We start from the raw sequence: 16,062 nt of genomic DNA, 5'->3' as shown, positions 1-16,062 counted from the left end.
CCTTTAACGCAGCAGATGAATCCAGGATCCCTCCCTAGTTCAGCCGATGTTTTTTTCATTTTCTGCGCAGTGCGGGTATTTTTTCCTTCTTGGTTCTCTTTTGCAGTGTTCAGACAGATATGGGAACACAGAAAGGATTCCAATTTCTGGATCAAATTGCAGTTATTTCGAAGTTCTTATTTGGTTCTCTGTTTTTCATAGTGAGGATGGTTTCTGGTTGTTATTGGTTTCATATTTTTGACCTTGGCAAATGCTTATGAATGACATATTAACTGAGGAAGGAGCTGGCCATCTGGCATCACTGCCTTTAGATTTTTTATCTCTATCTCCACCTGCTGGTAGGTGGACTTAACCCACTAGTTCCTGGATTCATCTGCTGCGTTAAAGGAAAGAAAATTATCAGGTAAGACATAATTTTACCTTATAATATTTGTAGGACCGCATCGTTTTCTCATGAAAGTTTCATGTTTAAAGCTACTCTAGCAGCCAAAAGGGCATCCTTATCGAGTGAATTCCTAGTGATCTGCCATTGCCGCTTGCATTTATCGATTTGGGCTTGTAAATACAAAAGTTCATTAGCCGCCTCTTTCTGCTTACCAGCAACATATGCTATCATCTTTCCCCTCAATACCACTTTAGCTGTTTCCCAGAGCAAAACAGAATCAGACACATGGGTCGCATTATTTTCTACATAATGTGTCCATATTTGTTAACTGTTGCTTCTAAGCCTCATCCCAATACAAATAATTTGTAAAATGCCAATTTTTAGGCAAAGGATCAATCTGAAAACCTTGAAGTTCCAGCCATACATTTGCATGATCGTTCATTATAGGAAGTCTAATCTCCATCCGCAGAACCCTTGGAAACAGAGACCAACAGCATAGAGGGATGCACACAAGCCACATGGGTGTAATCCTTATCTAGTGGATGTAATATTGTCTGTGACTCCACAAGGTCTAAAACCTTACAAAAATGACTCAACCCACGAGTCAACCTGTGGTCACCAGGATTGACACTTTCCTTGTCATCAAGCAGATGAAGCCATTACGTATGGGTTATGTCCATCAACCAGCAGGGGAGATAGAGAGCACTCAAACTTTCACAGTGCCCTCTTGGCCAGCTAGCTCCACTGCCTCTTCAGTATTCTCTATCTCCCCTAGCAGGGTGGCTGCAGCTTGTTCGAGCTCCAGAAAAATCTGCCGGGAGGTGGTTCCTGGCTTGCCAGTTGTTAACCGGGGTGTTGGAGGCTATAGCAGCCTCACTTTAAAGGCACATAGATTAGCCCTTTCCCTGCCTTACCCATACCTCTGTGGATGTGGACATATTGCCTTGCTTTCCCTGTCCTTACCCACCAACAGTGGATGCAGGCATATAGGTTCGCCCTTTCCCTGCCTTTCCCACTCATCTGAGCCTCCGGAGTCTTCAATACCTCTGCTTTCCTCACAGCTTAAAAAAAAAAAAAAGTCGCGTCGCGTTTTTAAACGCAGAGACGCTGGAACAGAGGTTTTTGACCTGATTTTCAGCAGGATCGTAGTTGTACACTAGATCCTTTGAGGTAAGAGTGTTTTCCAACTCCTCCGGGGTGGGCCCGCGATCGGGGCGATTTTGGCGCGAAACCGCCATCTTGGATTTTACCGCCGTTTTTCGGCGATGGCTGCGGACAATATAAAGCGCTGTTCCACTTGTGGCAAGCGCAAATCAGCAGCAGGGCTCTGTAAATCGTGCTGTACTGGCTTAGGAGCCGGCCCAAGCATGGCGAGCGATGTTTCTTCCCGCTCTGAGCTGGCAGCGGGCGCCATTTTGCTTACACCACATGGCGCGGCCTCCGTGGACACGGAGAGACCTGAGCCGGGTGGGGCACCTCGAGATGAGGTTATTTCAGGAGTGGCTAGCACCGGACAGGATTTGAGTGCCCAGGGTGAGATTTTCTCCCCGGATTTTGTGCTTTTGCTGCATAAAGCATACATGATGAAAAGAGCCCTTCCTCAAGGGTCGCCTGAGGCTCCTCTGATTGCCCCCCCCCCCCCCCCCCCCCCGATGGATTCTGGCCTGGGACTGCCCAGTGAGGCTTTTTTCCCGGATGCTTGGCCTAAAGATAAGCGCAGAAGGGTTAATTCCCCTTCAGATTGTGGTGCACCTTTTTCCCCCCCGTGGTCGGGGTGTGAGGATTCGGAGAACTCTGACAGACGTTCTTGGTCTGAGGAACCAGAGTCAGGTGCGGATTTACCACAGGATCTGGATGATCCCTCCGCGGTGAGGATTTTCCACCGTGATGAGCTGCCAGCGCTTATTTTACATACCCTCTCGATTGAAGATCCTGACAGTGGCATGGCCTCTTCGGGTAATCCCAGGATGGCTAGTACCAAGAAAGCTGCTCGGGCCTTCCCTTTGCATGACTCCATCCTAGAGCTTGTTTCGGCTCAGTGGGCTGACCCCGAGGGACCTTTGAGAGTTTCCAGGGCTATGGGGCAGTTATACCCTCTGCGTGAGGGACATATGGCTCGTTTTCAAATGCCTACAGTGGATGCCCTAGTCACTGCGGTGACAAAGAGAACTACCCTCCCTGTTGAAGGAGGTGTTGCCCTGAAGGATGTTCAAGACTGTAGGCTGGAAACAGCATTGAAACGGTCCTTTGAAATTGCAGGTCTCACTGTTCGGGCGTCTGCATGCAGCTGTTATGCTGTTAGAGCCTGCCTAGCTTGGCTGCAACAGGCAGTGGCTCAGCCCGGAGATGGAGCGGAGCCCTTCTTGGATGTGGCTCCGCGGATGGAGGTGGCCTTGTCCTTTCTGGCTGATGCCCTTTATGACCTTGTCAGAGCTTCGGCTAAACAAATGGCAGTAGCAGTGGCGGCTCGCCGTCGTCTGTGCCTACGACAATGGGCAGCGGACATGGCCTCAAAGGAAAGGTTGGTGAAGTTGCCTTTTCAAGGACTTCTCCTATTTGGTGAGGAGTTGGAGAAAATTGTGAAAGGCCTGGGTGATCCAAAACCCCAGCGCTTGCCCGAAGATAGGCAGAGGCCTTCCTCTAAGGGCCAGGCGGTCCACTCATACAGACCTCGCTTCCGTGAAGCTAGAAGGTACCGCCCGGGGCGTTCTGCTGGGTTCACTTCACGTGCCCGTGGTCAGCAGAGGAACTCCTTTCGCTCGGACAAGCGTTCCGCAGCCGGTGGCTCAAGACCAGGAGTTCAGGGGCGACCCTCTCAATGATGGTGCGCCGGCCCTCTCCTCGATGCCTGTCATCGGAGGACGGCTTTCCCTCTTTGTCGAGGAGTGGGCCAAGATTTCCTCAGATCAGTGGGTTCTGGACCTGATCAGAGATGGTTACAGAATAGAATTCAACACCCCAGTAAGAGACGTGTTTGTGGAGTCCCGATGCGGTTCTGCCGTCAAACGGGCGGCGGTGGAGGAGACTTTACAAGGTCTGATTCAGTTAGGGGCAGTGACCCCGGTGCCTCCCGCCGAGCAAGGCTGCGGCCGATACTCCATCTACTTTGTGGTGCCGCGAAAAGGTGGGTCCTTTCGCCCTATTCTGGACTTAAAAGAAGTGAACAAGTCCCTGAGAGTGCGGCATTTCCACATGGAATCCCTGCGCTCCGTCATTGCGGCGGTACAGCCAGGAGAGTTTCTCACGTCTCCTAGACCTGAAAGAAGCTTACTTGCACATACCGATTTGGCCCCCGCACCAGAAGTTTCTGAGGTTTGCGGTGTTGGGAAAACATTTCCAGTTCAGGGCTTTGCCTTTTGGCCTCGCCATAGCTCCCCGAACCTTTTCGAAGGTAATGGTGGTAGTAGCTGCTTTTCTCAGGCGAGAAGGTATCAGGGTTCACCCGTACCTAGACGACTGGCTCATCAGAGCAGACTCTGCAACAGAGAGCTTACAAGCTACAGCCAGAGTGGTCTCAGTACTGCAATCTCTAGGCTGGGTCGTCAATATGGCCAAAAGTCACCTGTCCCCTTCACAATCTCTAGAGTTTTTGGGGGCCAGGTTCGACACAGTCTCGGGCTATGTGTTCCTACCCGAGCTAAGGCAGTGCAAGCTTCAGAATCAGGTCCGTCTGCTCCTGAGGATGCCCCGCCCGCGAGCTTGGGACATTGTCCAGCTGCTGGGATCGATGACAGCCACGATGGAAGTGGTACCCTGGGCGAGAGCACACCTGAGACCTCTACAGTATTCCCTACTCCGGAGATGGTCTCCTATTTCTCAGGATTACCAATGCAGACTTACTTGGCTCCCTGCGGCCCGACTCAGCATGGAGTGGTGGCTCTCGGACAGCATGCTGCGGCGAGGAATGCCGCTGACGCTCCCCGTTTGGTGCCTGGTGGTAACAGATGCCAGCCTGAAGGGCTGAGGCGCACACTGCAAGGGGAAGCATGCCCAGGGTCTATGGACACCCGAGGAGTCGGAGTGGTCCATCAACCGCCTAGAGTTGAAAGCGGTGTTTCAGGCGCTTCTGGCCTTTCAAGTGACCCTGGAAGGATTGGCTGTCAGAGTGATGTCGGACAACACGACAATGGTGGCCTATATAAATCGACAAGGCGGAACAAGGTGCAGAGCACTAGCCGCGCAGGCCGAACTGATTTGCCACTGGGCCGAGCTGCATCTTCAGTGTCTGTCGGCAGCTCATATTGCAGGTCAGAGCAATGTGCAGGCCGATTATCTGAGCAGGCATCAGATCGATCCAGCAGAATGGAATCTGGCAGACGAAGTTTTCCTGCAGATCTGTGCCAAATGGGGCAAGCCCGTGATGGATCTAATGGCGACAAGTGCCAATACTACTACTACTACTACTTAACATTTCTAGAGCGCTACTAGGGTTACGCAGCGCTGTACAATTTAACAAAGAGAGACAGTCCCTGCTCAAAGAGCTTACAATCTAATAGACAAGTGAACGGTCGGTCCGATCGGGGCAGTCAAATTGGGGCAGTCTGGATTCACTGAACGGTAAGGGTTAGGTGCCGAACGCAGCATTGAAGAGGTGGGCTTTAAGCAAAGACTTGAAGATGGGCAGGGAGGGGGCTTGGCGTAAGGGTTCAGGAAGGTTGTTCCAAGCATAGGGTGAGGCGAGGCAGAATGAGCGGAGCCTGGAGTTGGCGGTGGTGGAGAAGGGTACTGAGAGGAGGGATTTATCCTGTGAACGGAGGTTACGGGCGGGAACGTAAGGGGAGATGAGGGTAGAGAGGTAGTGAGGGGCAGCAGACTGAGTGCATTTGTAGGTAAGAAGGAGAAGCTTGAATTGAATGCGGTATCTGATCGGAAGCCAGTGAAGTGACCTGAGGAGAGGGGTGATATGAGTATATCGGTTCTGGCGGAATATGAGACGTGCAGCAGGGTTCTGAACAGACTGAAGGGGGGATAGATGGCTAAGTGGGAGGCCGGTGAGGAGTAAGTTGCAGTAGTCCAGGCGAGAGGTAATGAGAGCGTGGACGAGAGTTCGGGTGGTGTGTTCAGAGAGGAAAGGGCGAATTTTGCTGATGTTAAAGAGGAAGAAGCGACAGGTCTTGGCTATCTGCTGGATATGCGCAGAGAAGGAAAGAGAGGAGTCAAAGATGACTCCGAGGTTGCGGGCAGATGAGACGGGGAGGATGAGGGTGTTATCAACTGAGATAGAAAGTGGAGGAAGAGGAGAAGTGGGTTTTGGTGGAAAGACGATAAGCTCGGTCTTGGACATGTTCAGTTTCAGGTGGCGGTTGGACATCCAGGCAGCAATGTCGGATAAGCAGGCCGATACCTTTGCCTGGGTCTCCGCGGTGATGTCTGGTGTGGAGAGATACAGTTGGGTGTCATCAGCATAGAGATGATACTGGAAACCATGAGATGAGATCAGGGAGCCCAGGGAAGAGGTGTAGATTGAGAAGAGAAGGGGTCCAAGGACCGATCCCTGGGGAACACCAACAGATAAGGGGATGGGGGTGGAGGAAGATCCATGAGAGTGAACTTTGAAGGTGCGGTGGGAGAGATAGGAGGAGAACCAGGAGAGGACAGAGCCCTGGAACCCAAATGAGGACAAATACCAAATACCAAAGTCCCGTGCTTCTTCAGCAGACGGAGAGATCCTCACTCGGCGGGGTTGGATGCCTTGGCTCAACCCTGGCCTCCGGGTCTACTTTATGTGTTTCCCCCATGGCCCTTGATAGGGCGCCTGCTCTTGCGGATTCGGCTGCACCCAGGAGAAGTGGTCCTCATCGCCCCGGATTGGCCAAGGAGACCTTGGTATGCAGACCTCCGACAGATGCTCCTGGAGGCTCCTCTGCCGTTACCTCTGGTACCGAACCTGTTGACTCAGGGACCGGTAGCCATGGAGGACGCCGGCCGCTTTGGTCTTGCGGCATGGCTATTGAGAGGGCGCAATTGAGGGATAAAGGTTTTTCCAATAAAGTTATTTCCACTCTCCTGCAAGCCCGCAAGCGGTCCACTTCCGTGGCTTATGCCAGGATTTGGTGCCTGTTTGAGTCTTGGTGTGCTTCCAGAGCCATTGCTCCAATGCGGGCTCCTGTCTCGCCGATTCTGGACTTTTTGCAGGAAGGTGTACAAAAAGGCTTGGCCTATAATTCCCTGCGGGTGCAGGTGGCAGCATTGGCCTCCCTTCGTGGTAAGGTGGGAGGCGTGTCTTTGGCTGCTCACCCAGATGTGGCACGGTTTCTTAGAGGGGTGCTTCGGCTCCGACCTCCAGTGCGAGCACCCTGTCCAGCTTGGAACCTGGGGCTAGTTTTGAAAACCCTGCAGGCATCTCCTTTTGAGCCGCTTCGGCGAGCATCGGAGAAAGATTTGACACTGAAGGCCGTTTTTCTGGTGGCCATTACCTCGGCGAGACGGGTGTCAGAGCTCCAGGCGCTGTCCTGTAGAGACCCATTTCTGCAATTTTCAGAGTCCGGAGTCACGGTTCGGACCGTGCCTTCCTTTATGCCTAAGGTGGTTTCAGCCTTTCACCTAAACCAGCCTATTTGCTTGCCCTCTTTTTCAGAGGAAGAGTTTCCAGAATCTTTTGGGCAGCTGCACCTTTTGGATGTGCGCAGGACTCTGCTGCAGTATCTGCGAGTTACTAACTCTTTCAGGACTTCTGATCATCTGTTTGTTTTGCTATCCGGTTCTCGCAGAGGGTCTCCAGCGTCTAAAGCCACTATTGCCCGCTGGCTCAAAGAAACTCTTTTCAGCTTATCTTCTGGCCGGCAGGGTTCCGCCTGTAGCCTTTAAGGCACATTCTACTAGAGCGATTTCTTCCTCTTGGGCTGAAACTGGAGCACTCTCTCTTCAAGAGATATGCAGTGCAGCAACATGGGCTTCTAAGCTCTCCTTTGCCCGACATTACAGGCTAGATGTGGCTGCCAGGAGGGATGCGCATTTTGGTGCACAAGTGCTAGCACGTGGTGTGGCTTGTTCCCACCCTATCTAGGGATTGCTTTGTTACATCCCATACGTAATGGCTTCATCTGCTTGATGACAAGGAAGGGAAAATTAGGTTCTTACCTTGGTAATTTTCTTTCCTTTAGTCAGAGCAGATGAAGCCATGAGCCCTCCCTGTATGATTGTCTGTATGCTGTGAATCTGTTTTTCAGGTTCTGTTCTAATTTCCTGAAGTTCCTTCCTTGGGAGAAAGTTGGAAAACAATCTTCAGGATTCATGTTCAGTTTAAATTTAGGAGGATGTATTCATTCCCTCCAGCATGTTTTTATTTGGAGGATGTGTTGATTCTCTCCAGGAGGTGCGTGTGTTCCCCTCCAGTTCTATAAATAGGAGGATGAGTTCATTCCCTCCAGTGTGTTGGGAGGATGTGTGATTCCCTCCAGGAGGCGCGTGTGTTCCCCTCCACTTATACAATAAGGAGGATGAGTTTATTCCCTCCAGGAGGATGTGCATTCCCTCCTTTATGAGTTCATGCCCTTGTGATGGGCCATCGTTCGCTGTGAGGAAAGCTCTTGTAATTCCCATTGCGGTTTGCCATACTGCTTTGGAAGCTTCAAATACTGAAGAGGCAGTGGAGCTAGCTGGCCAAGAGGGCACTGTGAAAGTTTGAGTGCTCTCTATCTCCCCTGCTGGTTGATGGACATAACCCATACGTAATGGCTTCATCTGCTATGACCAAAGGAAAGAAAATTACCAAGGTAAGAACCTAATTTTCCCATCCATGTGGTCCATCTGCGGATCCAAAACAGAATTAAAATCATCGACCGCCATAAGTGGCAAATGCAGATATGGAGCACAGATTTTCAATATCTGTTGAAAAAATGACAGTGAACACATTAGGTGCATAAATATGCAATACATCAAAATGTACCAGAATACACCTATCAGACTCATCATGTTTCAACCTTATGAATACTATAAGGAATACATTTACTAAACGGTATAGCAATACCTGGTAGAATAAGAAACCTCTTTCACCTAACTCCTACACATTTTCTGATGCTCAGTGTCCGACAAATCGGTTTCCTGAAGACAAGCTATATGCACTTTTTGTTTCTTCAGCTCCTGCAATACCTTAGTATGTTTAATAGGAGGATTTATTCCTGCAACATTCCAGGAGCTGATTTTCATGGTGGATGATCCCAAACCCTAACCTAGAGAACCAAAACAAATGTATTGTAAAAGAACACCCAGAAAATCCCCTGACCAGCCCTCAAGGGACCTCCCACCCCACACCAAAAAGGAAAAGGCCCAGAATATGATAGGTCACTCCCAAATGTGCCCAAACATGACAGTGCTACCACCCAACCCCTTACTTAGACCCATCATTAAGGCCTAACCCAAATACCCACTGATTAATCTACCCTACTCCACTAAAAGGCTAGCCAGATGAAAACCTACTCTCTCCACTCCACCAACATTCCAATTGTATATAATTAAGTCTGTCCCTCCCGTTTGGGCAGCGGAAGCCAGGGGCTCTCTGTAGTAAATAATTTGCGTGTTCCCACCAGTTACTCTGACCTCATACTCCCCCAGACTGCTCTTTACACAGTCCAGGAATTAATGAACTCCATAATCAGTAGGACTCGCTGGGATATAAGAAGATAGTTTATTTCAATCTTACCAATAGCAATACAGGCAAATCAGGTATTTGTATGGTTTGAACAGCAGTCCACAACACGTCTCTCTCTCCAGCCTTCTGAAGACTTCTGCTCTCTTCTTCTCATCTAATACCCTTCTGACTCCCATTTTTATACTATTTTCACCCTATTCATTTCAATGGACCCCAGCTTTGTCACCAGGGTTCTTGGTTCTTATCAGTTGATCAAATGACTTCACATACTATCAAGCTCGAAGTATAAACAAGATATGCTCAGAGCGCATCTTATTAGATGACTTTGCATTTTCCCCAAACTTTCCCTAGCCCCCTCCTTTGGATGTTCTCACCCGGGGTGCAGCTGACCCAGTACTATCTCTACACAACCATAGCAACTCTTGCTCATGACGTCTTGTAGGTGCCAGTCTCAGAGCAAATGCCCCCCTCCCTTGCCAGCTCAGCACTTGCTACAGTGAAATGTAACTGTGTCAAAGGTGATCTCTGATTCTTACAAAGCCTAGCTCTCTTTTGTATCAGAGATGATTTTGATTTTAAGAAGCCTAGCTCTTATTATGAGCCATTGGCCTGTATTTTACTGAGAGCAAGGGCTAGCAAGGCTAACATATTTCTTCACAATCCCACCTCCCACCCTAATACACTCACAGGGCCACTACCCACAACTTCCCCCCAATAATCCAAAACCCAGACATGACAATAAAGTGAAAAAGAAAAACAGCAATAGTGACCTGATAACATCACAATAAGAGTACAGCTAAATTATATTGTCCAGTTCAGTCACATTAGGAGAACTGCAAAAAGAAAACAGCAAGCATTCACACAAAAGTATCACCAACCAAGCTGCCACCAGCCAGCTCAAATATTAGTAGAGGCTGTGTCTGAAGAATTTTGGGCAATCCAATGTAGACAAAAAGGAACAGGCATCTGCAAGTATGTCAAAGAAGCGAGGCTGCCCATTAAATACCACTCGCAATCGCGCTGGGTATAACAGGGCAAATTTAATGCGCTTGGCAAAAAATGTAGCGCGAATATGGGTGCAAACACCCTGTGTGTGCAGCCACAGCCAGAGTAATCTTGGAAACAAAGAATTATTTTATTTTCATATGTTAAAGACTTTCCAGAGCACAGTGCTTGCAGAATATTAACTTTGTGGGATTAATTTAAAACTTTTAATATTACCACCCTAGGGCGAGTTCCTTGGGACCAATTCTGTGAGCCTTTTCCACCCTAAAGGGTCCATGGTGAGTGCCCAACTGCAAAGATTGAGGAAACCAGGTTTCTAAAAATCCTGTAAGTTCTCCATCCAAGATTCTCTCTGACAACCTGACCAACCGGAGAGTATTTCTCTGGGCTCTGTTCTTGAGGTTTTCTGCTTTTTGCGGAAGTGCCTGGATCTGTCATTCATTGCAGTCCTGCATATTTTCCACAGACGCCATCTTGTCCTCGACCGACCTAACCCGCTGTTGTGTCTTCCAGTTCCAACCCCACACTATCAAGCCTCTCGTGTGCTGATTTTATTTTATAAAAAAAATGTAACTTGCAGTTGCTGCTTCCACTGCTACAGAGACGTCCGTGATATTCTCAGCTGTCCATTCTGAACTGACTGATTGGGGGAGGGGAGGGGGGGGGCTCAAAACCTTTTTCATCTTGGCCTCTCCCAGTTTGGTGCACTCCCAATCTTTCCACACCAGTCTCATGGCCATGTAAGCAACTCCCAAACCAGGTTCCGTTACAGTGAACAATCAGCTGGACAAAAGGAGCAGTGCAAAGCCGATTTCAGAGCAGATAAACCCCAACACTGCAGGAACGCATGCTGGATCTGATGGAGTGGTAGATGGCACAGGTCACTGGACAAATGCAGGTGAACCAAGAGATGATTAGGGCCATGCGGATTCTGACTTTCCAGACGGAAATACTCATTGAGAGGTTGGGACATATGGCACCATCCTGGGAGATACAACCATCCATGCCCAGCACTGTAACCACTAACCATGTCGGAAAACAAACTAGCAGATCAATATAATATCCAAACCACTTTATTGAAGATACCGTATGTAAGACAAATGCCCGACACAGGCCGTGTTTCGCCCAACAATAGGGCTGCATCAGGGGCTAATCTGTATCTTCATTAAATGAGAGCTGTAGTAAATCATATATCAGGGCAAGGATAACAGGAATTTCCTTTATAAAAAAGCAGCATAAACCAGCGTGTTCTATGTGACGCCAAATGCTCGATGAGCAGTCTGCTATCAAAGGCATTGGAAAGCCTATTGTCACTGCTTCAGGACCCAAGATCCCTCCTCCCCCCATTTAAAGCAGCTGCCAGAGATACAGGGCTGGAGATATGGGACGATTCCTCAGCCTTGGACAGTAGAGCTCAGGCCAGTGTGAGGGGCATGAGGACAACCTGCTGGGGTGCCAGAGGGGGGAATTTGGCACTCCAGAAGAGAGAAAGGGGGAGGGAAAGAAGAAGTATGTATGCTGTTGAAGGGGGAGTGGGTATAGTAGCCGGTGAGGGAGTGCTTTGGGGTGGGGTGGGGTGGGGTTCATAATGTACACGCAGGAGTGTAGTGGGCGACTGCTGGGGGAGGCTTCTGTTGGTAAGGGGCATGTTCAGGTGATGATGGAGGGGGTCATGATGGACACAGTTGTAGTGGGTCTGGCACAGTGAGGGAAGGACTAAGGAATAGGAAAGGCCATGTACAAGTGACACATGTTACTGATTAACACTTACCTTATAATAAAAGCTCTGTGTACGAGTTCATTTCTTGCAGCATAGGCATGGTGTTGTGGTTGTGCTTGTTCCTATGCTGGTGCTGCATGTTGTTTCTGCTCCTCCTCTTCGGGTTTCTCTGTTGTGTAGTCCCTCAGGGAATGGGATTCTGTGCCAGATTGTGCAGGATACAGCAGGCTAGGAAGGTCTTGCAAACCTTTTCAGGTTTGTAGATCTTTCTAGGCACCTCTGTCATGTCTTGAGCAGTCTGAAGGTGCATTCTGTGATGGCCATGGTGTGCCCGGTTGTAGTGCTTCATTTATTTATTTGGTTCACTTATATCCCACATTTTCCCAGCTAGTGTGGGCTCAATGTGGCTAACAAAGTTAATACATCAAAACATAATACAGCAGGATATAATAATTATAGAAAATTAACAAATACAGTAACGAAAGCAGCTAAATAGGAGAATACGGATGGGAAAACAGGAACAACAAAAGGGAAGCAGACAGAAGGCAAAAAAACAGGAAATCAGTCAAAACGGAAATAGGGGATTAAAAAGTAATGACTGATGAACGAAAAGGAAGAAGCGTAGATTGTCTTGTACTTTAGATTCCTGCAGGAAGGATAGTGCAGAAGGCGATAAGTACGAGATGACACCGATTAATTTCTGGGAGGTAAATCTATCAAATCACACATGTAAACTGGTGCTTCTCCGTAAATGATCTTATGAGTTAAGGTGCAGATTTTGAATTCAATACAATCTTTGATGGGTAGCCAGTGAAGACGCTCACGGAGAGACCGTGCACTATCAAAGCGAGTGTTTCCAAAGATAAGCCTGGCCGCGGTGTTTTGAACCGTCTGGAGCTTCTTCAGAATATAGTGTGTACAGCCACCGTACAACCCACTGCAGTAATCGATGTGGCTTAGCACCAATGAATGCATCAGGGTTCGAAATATATCTCTTGGCAGGAGTTGTTTGATGCATTTAAGCTTCCACAATGATAAGAACATTTTTTTCGTAATCTGCTTAACTTGACTATCAAGTGACAGATGGCTATCCAACGTGATGCCAAGAATTTTCAGACTGTTCAAGATTGGGAGGGTATAATCAGGAGTAACCAGTTCTTTGGGAATTGACTTGTTATATTGTGAAGAAAAAAACAATACATTGAGTTTTATCCTTATTGACTTTAAATTGAAACGTATTTGCCCAGGTTTCAATAATGGAAAACTGTTTTGGATTGTACCAGAAATTTCAGACAAAGAGGACTTACAAGGAATGGATATGGTTACATCATCAGCATAAATAAAAGGATTCAGGCCGTGCTTGGATAATGCATTTGTGAGAGGAATCATCATGAGATGATGTTCATGGCCTCATTGTTGGGTCTAACGATGGGTATAATCAGCTACCTCCTCTGTGAGTAGCCCCAATAATCAGGGTGAGAGAATGGACACAGGGTCAGTTGCAGTATCCCACCACTCAGCTGCCTGCATATTAGTGATGGGAGGTTCGCTGTGCCACAAAGAGCTATGTGGTGCTATAGGCGTATATCTATGTGCCTCTTTAACCTTTGAACCACCTGCCTATGACGTCTCCACTCTCAAAGCAGTCAGATTATCCCAGAGTGTGTGAGGATGTAGGATCATGGCAGGATCCTGGGTATTGTGGGAAGGTGTCGGTGATCCTTCCTTGCTCATTGCACATGCATGCTCCTGGAGTGGTATGCCTTTCTCCCTTTGGTGGGGGGGGGCCTAAGGGTGATATGGGTGCAGTCAGTGACACCAAGGACAGAGGGGAAGTGGGCAATGTCAGAATTGAATCATAGAATATTGACTCTGCTGCAGGGTCTTGGGGAAAGTAATGTACTCAGCAGTGTGTTTGAGAAGTGCCTTGAGAAACGGTGTAGTGCATGTGGTGGCTGCTAGAATGGTCTGGAAACTACCAGTGGTGAGATGCTAACGCAGAGGTGATTTTGAGGTTGACTGGCACAGGTTATCCCCTGTGAGTAGTGGGATAGGGGAGGGCCTCCAACTAGAGAATGACACGGGGACAAACTTTGTCCTCATGAGCTCTGTCCCAGTCCCCGTGAGCTCTGTTGGATCCCATCCACCCAAGCCTCGAACAGTTCTGATTTTATATATCATTTTATTAAAGTATAAAAAGAAACAATGTTCTGTACAGCTGTCATTTTATAAATCACAAAGAATACAGAACAAGGATCACAAATATCCCCTCCACTATTGGGAAGACTGAATAAGCTAAATTACTACAGAATGGTATATAGAAAATTCATGCTAACATTATACCTTGGTCACACACACACAGAACACAAATGCCAAATATATAATAGCTGACCAAAAAGGATAAACATATATTAACCTAAAACACCACATCACAGAAATAGAGATGTTTCCTACACCCTGCAAAATATAAAGATCACACATGCCAGACATGGGGTGGGGGGGGGGGGGGTGCAACTAGGACAACTGCCCCCTGGCCAGAGAGATTTCTAAGTCTGCTGGAAGCTGAAGCAGGCATGGCCTGGTAGTGGACTTTGGGGTCCCCTCCCAGATTTATGCCCTGGGCCCTAGCCATGTCTAACACCAGCTCTGGTAGGATACACATTTCAAATTTGATGTAGTCTAATCACAAAATAGAAAATAAATTTTTTCTACCTTTTGTCCATTTTATTTTTCAAATCATTTATTTATTTAGATTTTGCTCACACCTTTTTCAGTGGGAGCTCAAGGTGAGTTAACATTCAAGTACACTGGATATTTCTCTGTCCCAGGAGGGCTCACAATCTAAGTTTGTACCTGAGGCAATGGAAGGTTAAGTAACTTGCCCAAGATCACAAGGAGCAACAGTGGGATTTGAACCGGCCACCTCTGGATTGCAAAACCGGTGCTCTAACCACTAGGCCACTCCTCCACTTATTTTGGTCCCAGGCTCTGGTTTCTGTTTCCCTCTCTTCTCAGCTCACTCGCCAGGATCTCCTGCCCATTTGACATTTCTTCATTCTCCATGTTCACCATCTGTCTTCCATCTCTTGTGTACTTGTCTTTCCCCAAGTTCTGCGTCTGTCTTCTCTGTGTCCCATATACTTCCCTGTCCAGCATCTTCTCTGTGTCCATCTCCCCGCATTAATCACCACCACTCTTATGTCCCTATCTCCTCCACCTGTGTCCAGCACCACTCCTCTGTGTCCCTGTGCCCCCCTCCATAAGTCCAGCATCTCACTTCTGCGTTCCTATTCTCTCCCATGTCTAGCATCTTTAATGTTCACTTTTGTTTTTTAGCAGTTTGTTTCTGCAAAAGTATCTTCTCTATAGACAAAACTTTTTTTTTCCACTTGCTAAAAATGATGCCGTGCTGTAAAAGGAAGGTCTCAGCTAGAAACTTCTCCAACAGTTCCCTTGCCGCAAAAGCAGGGTCCCAGATCCAGAAATTATGGTTCCTTTGCATAGAACCATGGTTTCAAAAAAAAAAAAAAAAAACCATGGTCTTGAATCAAAAAAAACTGTTCCCTCGCTGCAAAAGTGGGGTCCCAGAATCAAAAATTAATGCGTAGGAGCATGGGCTCAAATCACAAACAGGAAGAGAAGCCATGTACTTCTTAACTCGGATGTAGGGTACATGAAGGCGTATCAGCTGCAACGCATGGTTCCCTTGCAGAGAAGCACGATCTCAGATCAAAAACATGGCTTCCTTGCAGGGTGTGAAGCTGTAAAACAGGAAGAGAAGCCGCATGATTCTTAACAGCAATGTGATGAAATCACCGGGGGGGGGGGGGGGGGGGTCTGTCGGATTAGCAGAGGCCAGATAATTGAGACTGTACTGTATTAGAGGTTTTATTTATGTACCTTAGTGTTTTTGATATATATTTTTTTGTATGTTATAGACCCCTGAAATAGGCCTAGGTGCCAAACATCATCCATATTGGGTCTGCTTCAGTAAAAGTGTGTTTCATCTTTTCTGTCTGTGGCCTGCTCCAATCTACTTCTTTTCCATTTGCCTCTCTGGTGTTGTTCTCCCGCTCTTGTCTGGCTTGCACAAGGCTAGCTTAACCCATGGAAGGTGCAAAAGAAAAGAAGTCTTCAAAAATGACATTTGTTTTAAAAGCTTAAGATAACAGTCTAAGATTTGCCTAGTAACCACCTATTTCCAGGCAAATGAATGTTTTATGTTGTCAAGGAATAAGTGAAGATTGAGTATTTTGGAGTTAATATTTGGTGGCTTGATCAAAATGAGGGCAGAGCTACTTGACTTAAAATCTAATGCTTAATTACATTTGCATAAGGAAATTTTTTAAAAATTGTCTGTTT

At 47.7% G+C, this 16,062-nt stretch overlaps 1 protein-coding gene across 1 annotated transcript in view; it reads left to right on the top strand.

The window, feature by feature from the left end:
* The window catches only part of HNRNPLL (heterogeneous nuclear ribonucleoprotein L like), a 125,281-nt gene that overhangs the window by 44,406 nt on the left and 64,813 nt on the right, over nucleotides 1-16,062 (top strand). The gene's annotated exons all lie outside the window — the stretch shown is intronic.

Source organism: Microcaecilia unicolor, chromosome 3 (assembly GCF_901765095.1).
Source record: "Microcaecilia unicolor chromosome 3, aMicUni1.1, whole genome shotgun sequence".
Lineage (NCBI taxonomy): Eukaryota > Metazoa > Chordata > Amphibia > Gymnophiona > Siphonopidae > Microcaecilia > Microcaecilia unicolor.
Note: the sequence above shows the minus strand (reverse complement) of the source record. Positions and strands in the feature narration are given on the sequence as shown.